We start from the raw sequence: 8573 nt of genomic DNA, 5'->3' as shown, positions 1-8573 counted from the left end.
AATTGATAAAATACAATCAAATACAATCAAATTTTATTCGAAGAATTTACTCCAAAGGTTATTCGAACAAAATTTTATTCAAATAATATACTGTTCAACATAATTATAACATAGGAAAATGTTGGATGAATATTGGCCAACATTGGCTGACAATAAGTCAGCGAAAAATCATCGTAGGATTATGATATTTCTTTTAAATTTCAGTAACGTGTGTTTTTTTCTCCGCATTGCTCTATTACTGTTTGTAGCCAATCCTTCATGCAAGCTCTGATTTCGTGCCAAAAATGCAAGGGTTACTTTAAAGTGTTGTAACTTTGCGGGAAAAAATCGCAGCCAAGTTCCTTTTCCCATAAATTAAAGGGAAAGAATCGAACTTTATTCAACTGCAAATGGCATCACTGAATAAAATTTCAGAAAGTCCGTGGATTTCGTCCAACTTGGCTATTTTCAATATGGTGAACACAGCCTCGCGTGCATAGGGTTACAGTCGTGACAGTGAATCAAACATAAATTTTAAAAAGACTACCTTAAAGAAGAGGTTTCAAGTTTTAATTTTAATGAAATTTCATCATCCTACGGTAATTTTTCGCGGAGTTATCGTCAGTCAAAGTCGAACAATTTTCATCAAAAATTTTTCTATGCTATAATTTTTTTGCACAGCGTACATCGAATAGATCCTTTGAACAAAATTTGATTCGTATAATAAATTTTTATTTCCAATAAAATTGTATTCGTCATTCGTTATTCGAATAAGGTACGCCCAATTCTGTCCTCTGTAGATCAGGTTTCACCAAAATATAGTACAAACCATTATATGAGGTTTCCACGGAATAATAATGCAAACAGCAAAAGTCGAGGTTCAACTAAATAGTAAGAGCACTTGCTAATCTGTAAAGACGTTGCGAGCGCAATAACTGCTCCGAGTGCAGGCAGTCTGACACCGTCAACGCCGTAAAACGTTCTCAAAGAAAACAAAAGGAGCCTTTAATGACCAATTTCATGAGAAAGAAAGTAATTCTTATGGTGCTGGAGTAACAAATTAGAGTAAGTGCCATAAATTTCCAATTATTTGTCTTAGAATCGTTTGCAAAACTCTAAAGGAAATTTTCGTCGTAACTTAGTTTCATAATTCCTATTCCACACTTTCTTTCTACCTCGATAGATTTATCCTACTTAACATGCGTAACTGTGTCTGGAACTACAACTATCTTTCCAATAGAAATCTTCTCTTATTTTGAATTAATAGAAGTGTTTAACGTAATAATATCACTTGTACCGATCCATAAATTTAAACGTTTTCAAATTTCGAACCTCCAATGGGTCTCTTTTGTAATTTATTTGCGCTGCATACAGTTCGCCACTTTTTTCTCCCATATGCAGTTTAGGAAAAAAACTGAATTTTCATGAAAATACTAGAAACGGCCCGAAACCTGATTTACAGATTCAAGAAACTCAAATTCAACGACATGCTTGCGAGAACTCGAAATTTTTTGAATCTTTCATCTCTAAAAAATATCAATCTTTTGCTTCGAAAATATTGGGTTAGCAACTAGGTAATTGCCGATTTGTTCAATGAAATAAACATTTTTTTTTTACTTGGAATGAAGTTTAATCTGTAATGTATTTTCCATTTTGTTCGATAACCTTTTGCCATTTCTCTGACAACTTGAAGATTCCACGCTCGTAGAAAGTCTGATTCTTTTCGGCCAAAAACTGAGTTAAGTGAGATTTTATAGTGTCATCATCATTAAAAGTTTTACCACGAAGGGAGTTGTCCAGGGATCGAAATAAGTGGTAATCCAATGGCGCGAGATCAGGGCTATATGGTGGGTGTAACATCAATTCCCAACCAATATCCATCAATTTTTGCCGAGTGGACAAAGACGTGTGCGGCCTAGCATTGTCCTGGTGGAAAATGACACCTTTACGATTGACCAATTCTGGTCGCTTTTCCTTGACCGCTGCATTCAATTTGTCCAGTTGCTAACATTCACGGATAATCAAAAATAACATAATAATAATAATAATTTTATAATATAACATTTACGGATATCATAAAAATGGGAGTGAGAGACATCTATAACTGAAATCGGCAATTACTTAGTTGCCAACCCAATATTTTGTGAATTCAACAGAACAATACTATTCAGGGTGTCCAGGAGGGTTTGAACCAAACTTATACTATGTATTACTGAGGTCAAACAGAGGAAAAATGTTCATATAAGGTCCAGAAATGCTTTATCGAGAAGATATAAATAAGCGTTCAAAATTTATATGAGCGTTGGTTTATAAAAATGCGATGCAAACAGGAGATTAATTTTAGGAATGTACTCATAATGCATTTATTATTATATCCAATACAGATGAAATATTTGAAAGAATTCGACAATCACTAATTCGACGAACGAAAGTCTATATTCTTGCAGTGGCAGGAATTTTCGAACATTTCTTATAACTGCTACGATAAATTGTAAATATTTCTAAAATCTTATATCTTTTCAATAAAGCATTTTCGGACGTAAGTTTATATGAATTTTTCTCATCCATTTGACCTCAGTAACACATGGTACAGATTTGATTCCAACCTTTTTGAACGACCTCTATAAATTTAATTTATGCTATGAACACATTAATATGTTTAAAAAGTGATTAAACATTTCCTTCCCGCTTTAATTATTTTGTTGTATTCGCTGTAATGCAACGGTGTTTATAAATTCTTTAAATATTTTCACTGTTTTGTGTTCGATTACACAAAAGTTAAAATTTTGTGATTAACCTTTGAATAGCCTAGAATGTAAAAAATATAATAATTTTTAAATATTTAATAATTTAATAATTTTATTTCTCGTATATTGGGCTAGACACCTATCGTATTCCAACCACACCTTTTCTCACTAATGCTAGGGTACATTATAAAGAAACAACATCTTTGTCGCTGATCTTTTTCATCGATTCAAGATCATTTAAAATGAAGACCTTTTATACATTGTGCATCGTCGACAGCATCGTTCGTCGTCGTTCGATATATTATGTGTATATATATTATGTTTTAATAAATATGTTTAACTATACTACGTCAATTACGTCATATACAATATTGTTTCTTTTTCACTTTTTCATCCTAAATATTTCTTTAATAATTTCTCGATTTATAAGAAGATTCTCTTGAGAAAACTATGAAAAACCTCTTCGTCATCTTCCTTATACCACAAAAGAAATGGTAATTTTGAAACACTTATACGAAAAAGTAAAAATGAAAATTTTGTACCATCCGAGAGAAAGCTCTAGTTACGAAAAAATGTCAAACATCAAGTCCGCAGACACGTTCTTCGCATATTTGCGAAGCAGCTCATTTCAGCAGCTCGTTACAACTGTATACAAAAACGACACAGCCGCTATTAATCAAGCGCGAACAAAGGAACCGCGTGAAAACTTTGAGCACTTGAGGCTGATAGTTCTTGGCACCATGAAGCGGTCTTCCTTATGTCGATTATTCAGTCCCGAACAAGCGACAATCCATTTTGCCCGAGCTGTCAGTGACATCTTGTGTGCCAGAGGATGCTGAACGAAGAAGGATGAAAGTTCTGACTTGTGCAAACACCTCCTATGAATCCTGGATAAATAATTAAGGTACATAGGTGATACTGAGTGACAGGCCCTAGATTTTCTGAAATCAAATGCGCTGCAGAACAGGCAACCGACTGTCATATTAATTTCTATAGTTATTTCAATATTCATAATTAATTTCAAATATTAATTTTCTGCTTTTTTCTAGAGGTAGATGTGTGGGGTAGATGTCTTTTCTGGGGTAGATGTCTCAATCTCCGTGCCTGTAAGCTAATTTTTGCATTGCTGAAACTGTCATTAAATACTATAATTTTCACTTAATGCACTAAAGATATATTTCGATTTTAGACATATCTTTTACACGATAGAAATTAGTAATTTAATCATGTTTTTAATGACATATGGAAAGGTGTTTCTGATCATAATTCCGTGCCCCGTATTTCCGTGTCTTTCCATATTTTCGTGCACTGTATTTCTGTGTCTGTTCGTACTTTTGTGCCCCCTATTTCCACCTTATAGGGTATCTCCTGCAGTTACTGTGCTTCTTGTAATAACGTTTCTGATCGGTGTTTCTTTTCCCATAATATTGTTTTCACAAAGTGAGGTTAGGTTTAATTACGCGGTCTAATACAAGAGAACACTGAAATACGGACAAGTCCTAAAATCTGATTCTATGACTGGATTTATTTAAAAAATATAGAAACGTGCATAATTAGTAGTTTTTTATCGTTGCAATTACTGTGCTCTGATACAAGGGGCACTGAAATACGGACATGTTCTAAAATTTGACCCTATTTTTGGATTTATATTAAACATTACTACTGAATGAATCTTAATAAATAAATCTTACGACATAATATGCGTTTTGTACAACATAAATCACAATTAATTTATACGAAAATTTTTAGCAAGCGTTTCTTACAATTTTTTCCAAGACAAACTATTTAAATTCTTCGGAACTGCTGTAGCATCAATTGAAAAATGTTTGTTACATTTTAACATATGAAAAATGTAATACCCCCCCTGAATCTTACATATTGGTAGGTAAACATAATAAAAAAATAGATCATCAATTTATATATGTATAACACTTCTCTATTTCTATACGTTTTTAATCAGGGGATACGGAAATTGGGACATCTACTCTATAACATTTTTACATTGCTTTGTTTTATCTGTTTAGTCCCTACTATTAGCTACCGCGAGAACGTGGTATTTATTCGTTGAACATTTTACGAAATTTTGATCAATAAATGTTGTTCGGTGTAATGTAGTTAGTAGACTTTATGTTAGTATTAAATGAGTAGATCTTTATGCACGTATGTATTTGACTTTTATCTAGAGTTTATTTTTATTCCTATTAAAAATCTATTGTAATTGAAATTTCTATTAAAAATCTGTTTGAATTAAAATTTGTTGCAATTATTAAAGTCCATTGAAGAGCAAAACTTTGCTCTTGTAAGTGCAAAACTTATAAAACGAGAAAATTTTAAATAAAGTTAAAATAATTGGTTTCTAATTTATACTTTTACAATTCTTGACATTATAAAAATGTTTGTATTATAGAAATTATTTAAACATTATTTTAATTCTGATAGAACTCGTGCAAAGTTGAGAGAAATCCAATCTTGATACTGTTATAAAACAAAATACATACATTAGATCGTGTTTAGGGCTCGGTAGTATTAACTTTAACACTAAAGTGTTAAATTGGAGTCATGTTATTTTGGATTTCACAGAAAGTTAAGAAGACAGTATAAACTCTGCTCTGCCAACATTTTCCTCAAGCATGATAAAAAGCATTTTTCTTTCTTGGTATAAATCATGCAAATGTAATTAGTCCCTGAAATATTCATATTCGCGCGTTTAATTAAATAACGTTGCAGATCTCTTGAATTCATGCGCATACACACGTATAACGTAACTCGTTAGCCACACAATTAACGTAATTACACACGGCAGTGCAGGAAATCACGCAATTATTAATGAAGTGACAATATTCTCGCAGAATGCGGTGTTCATGATCGTACTTACCTCACAGAAGGAAGGATTTTGAATCGAGATCAGCGTTATTCCGTCCCTTGTTTGCCTTAATCCGTGAAATTAATACCGCACGAAACCTCGGAATGTGGTCCGGATTTCACCGACGATGCAGCCATATTGCTATCCGTCGAATCAAGTTTATTTCTTACTCCTAACTCTCTCGATATCATCGTTTTGCAAATAATAATGAATAGGCTGTGGATTTTTATGCAAAATACGCATTGTCTACATCTGTCACAAACAATAGGAGCCAATTTCGAATTTAATTTCCAATCTTTCTTTCATAATTTTGGTAGGACAAAAGTAATGTGAAACACTTTCGCGTTCTTTCAACACATTTCTAGTGTTTTAAATTGAAGTTACTCATTTTTTAATTATTGTAAAAATTTCAATTGTACAAGGAATTCTTTAAATACTCTACACAAGGTTTAAATACTATTCTTTAAATATTACACAGTTACATGCAAATAAAATATATGATTTTCAAACAAGCGTACAGAGAAATTTCAACGATCGATTAATATATGGTAGTATACTAAGTATAAAGTATAAATAAAAGTTATGATAAAAAAAAGTTTATGATAAAGAAAGCAACATGACCTTGAAAAAACTTTGATAACGCTCACACGTTAAAAAATTAGTAGTACCATTTGACTCCCCACTCGAAATACTAAAGGACATGTATCAGTTTGTTTTTTCTTTAAATCACGTGTCTACGATATTTTCTGCAACATCAACTTAAATAGTATGTATTTAAAACTGTGTATAGTTTTACTGTCTTGTGAACTATAAAAAGTGGTTATAATATTTCGAATAATAGTTTCTTTATATTTCCCTTGCCAAGGAAATCAGGGATGGAAAAAGTTTTCGCACCTTTTAATAGGTTCTATTTATAACAGTAGTTATGGACTATTTTCAAAACATTTCTCGCCCTTGAGATTTAATGGAAATGCATAAAAGCAAGTTATTTGGTATAACAATTTTCTGTTATAACAGGAACAAATATGTTCTTGAGAAGACATCTTCGTTATCGTCGCTTTGTTTCCATGCCAATAAAGCGGACAAAAATATCCCTTCAAAAATATCCCTATAATACATAATTTATTCACTAGTAATCAATTGAACATGTAGCTTATTATATTGGCTACATTCATTCCATGCATTAGAAAAATGCTTGGGAACCACCCTGATCTTCCAAAAGAAAAGAAAAATGTACAATGAAATATAATTACTTCATGAAAAATGGAAGACAATTAAATTTAACCGTCGCTAATGATCAAAAAGTCGATGCAACGTAAAACCAGCAATTATAACGAAGTCTATTTGAACAAAATTTTTTCTCTGTATTGGAGAGAATAAAATTGTACGAACATCAGAGCTGAATCAATAATAGGCGTACAAGGGGATCAGAATGAAATTATATCAAGAATATCTTTTCGTCAAATCACAAAGAGATGAATTTTTAGGAATTTATTATGGGAAAATTGAATGATAGTAACGAATTATCTGCAATGTATTCGGATATGACTGTGTCCTGCACTTTTTGCCGAGCACTATATTTAACGGTGCTTATTGTAGACTGTAAAAGAATATGCATAAATTTAAAGACGCCAGAGTAAACAAGAACAATTATTAATTTCTCGGGACAAGATGTTTTTTTTCACAAGAAGGTGTTTTATGCACTTTCTTGTCTCTGACTCAGCAATTCAAATGGAAATTAACGCGAGACTTTCTTACTCGGAATGAACTATATTCTCCGTGAATGTTTTACATTTACGTCAACTACTTTGCATAATAAACATGAAGTGTTCCGAGGAATGAGCGTGCATATAGTTCACTAATATAAAATGTTCGTAGCTGGAATTTTGTAAATTTATGGCATTAATGAATATGTAAAACACGAGGAAATAAATAGATACGTTTACAGACGTATAAATTTATTCGTTGACGAATAAACGAATGTTGTTAAAGCAACTAATTTTCGTTCATAATTTTATATAAATAAATCATAATATAAGAATTAACACTTATTAATATTTGCAGCTCTAAGACATTTAGTCATATATTCTGTTACAATTAGTTGTCAATGTAATTTGTGCAACACGAGTACTTATTTTTAATATTAACTTAACGAAAATATGATCAGAAATATAGAAGAATGTTTACTATGTTTATTAAAAATTAATAAAATTAATAAAAGAATGCCCAGTGATTTACTTAAAACTCAGAAAATTATATTTTCCTAACTTTAAAACCAACGACAAATTAATCGCTACATTTTTGTCAATTCTATATATGCAAACTATGAAAATTTTTCTTATTTGAGATAATTACAAAATACCTTGTAAAGCGCGTAATGCTAACATCGGTAAATATTTGATTACACTGTATGCGACAGGATGACTGTAGTAACTGAGCCGGACTCTGTTCTTGTTGAAGATAGGAAAGGCTGTAGGGGAAAATTTTGCATTGTTCAACAAGCTCCATCATCGTGTAACACGCTTTTCGTAGTAGTACGTCAGCGCAATTGTAAAACGTGGCTGCAATTGTTTTGCATTAAATCCACCGACCATCCAAAGTAACGAATGTGTGTTTCTCTGTAAGAATGACGAGGTTGAATTTACTTAAACTTTCCACAATTTTGATTACAATGAACAGTTGTGGATTAAGAAATTTATTCTGTCATCGCTTATGGAAGAGTCTTTATAATTTCAACAATTTTAAAATACAAAATGTGAAACCGATCATTTTCACCGGCTCGGTAGGTTTAGTGTTAAAAACTGAATTGTATCATTTGTTTGCAGGACAATATTTTTTGTACTATTTTGAATAAACAAGTATGAAAATACAATTGATAGAAATTCGATATTTTTCGAAATATTTGACACATTTCTAACGCGTGCAATAAATGCCACTTCGCGCGTTGTTTGCATTTTCTGTTACACATATGTTTTAAATGTATC

This window comes from Megalopta genalis, unplaced genomic scaffold, assembly GCF_051020955.1.
Source record: "Megalopta genalis isolate 19385.01 unplaced genomic scaffold, iyMegGena1_principal scaffold0026, whole genome shotgun sequence".
Taxonomy (NCBI): Eukaryota; Metazoa; Arthropoda; class Insecta; order Hymenoptera; family Halictidae; genus Megalopta; species Megalopta genalis.
The sequence above is the reverse complement of the archived record's forward strand: the minus strand, read 5'-3'. Positions refer to the sequence as shown.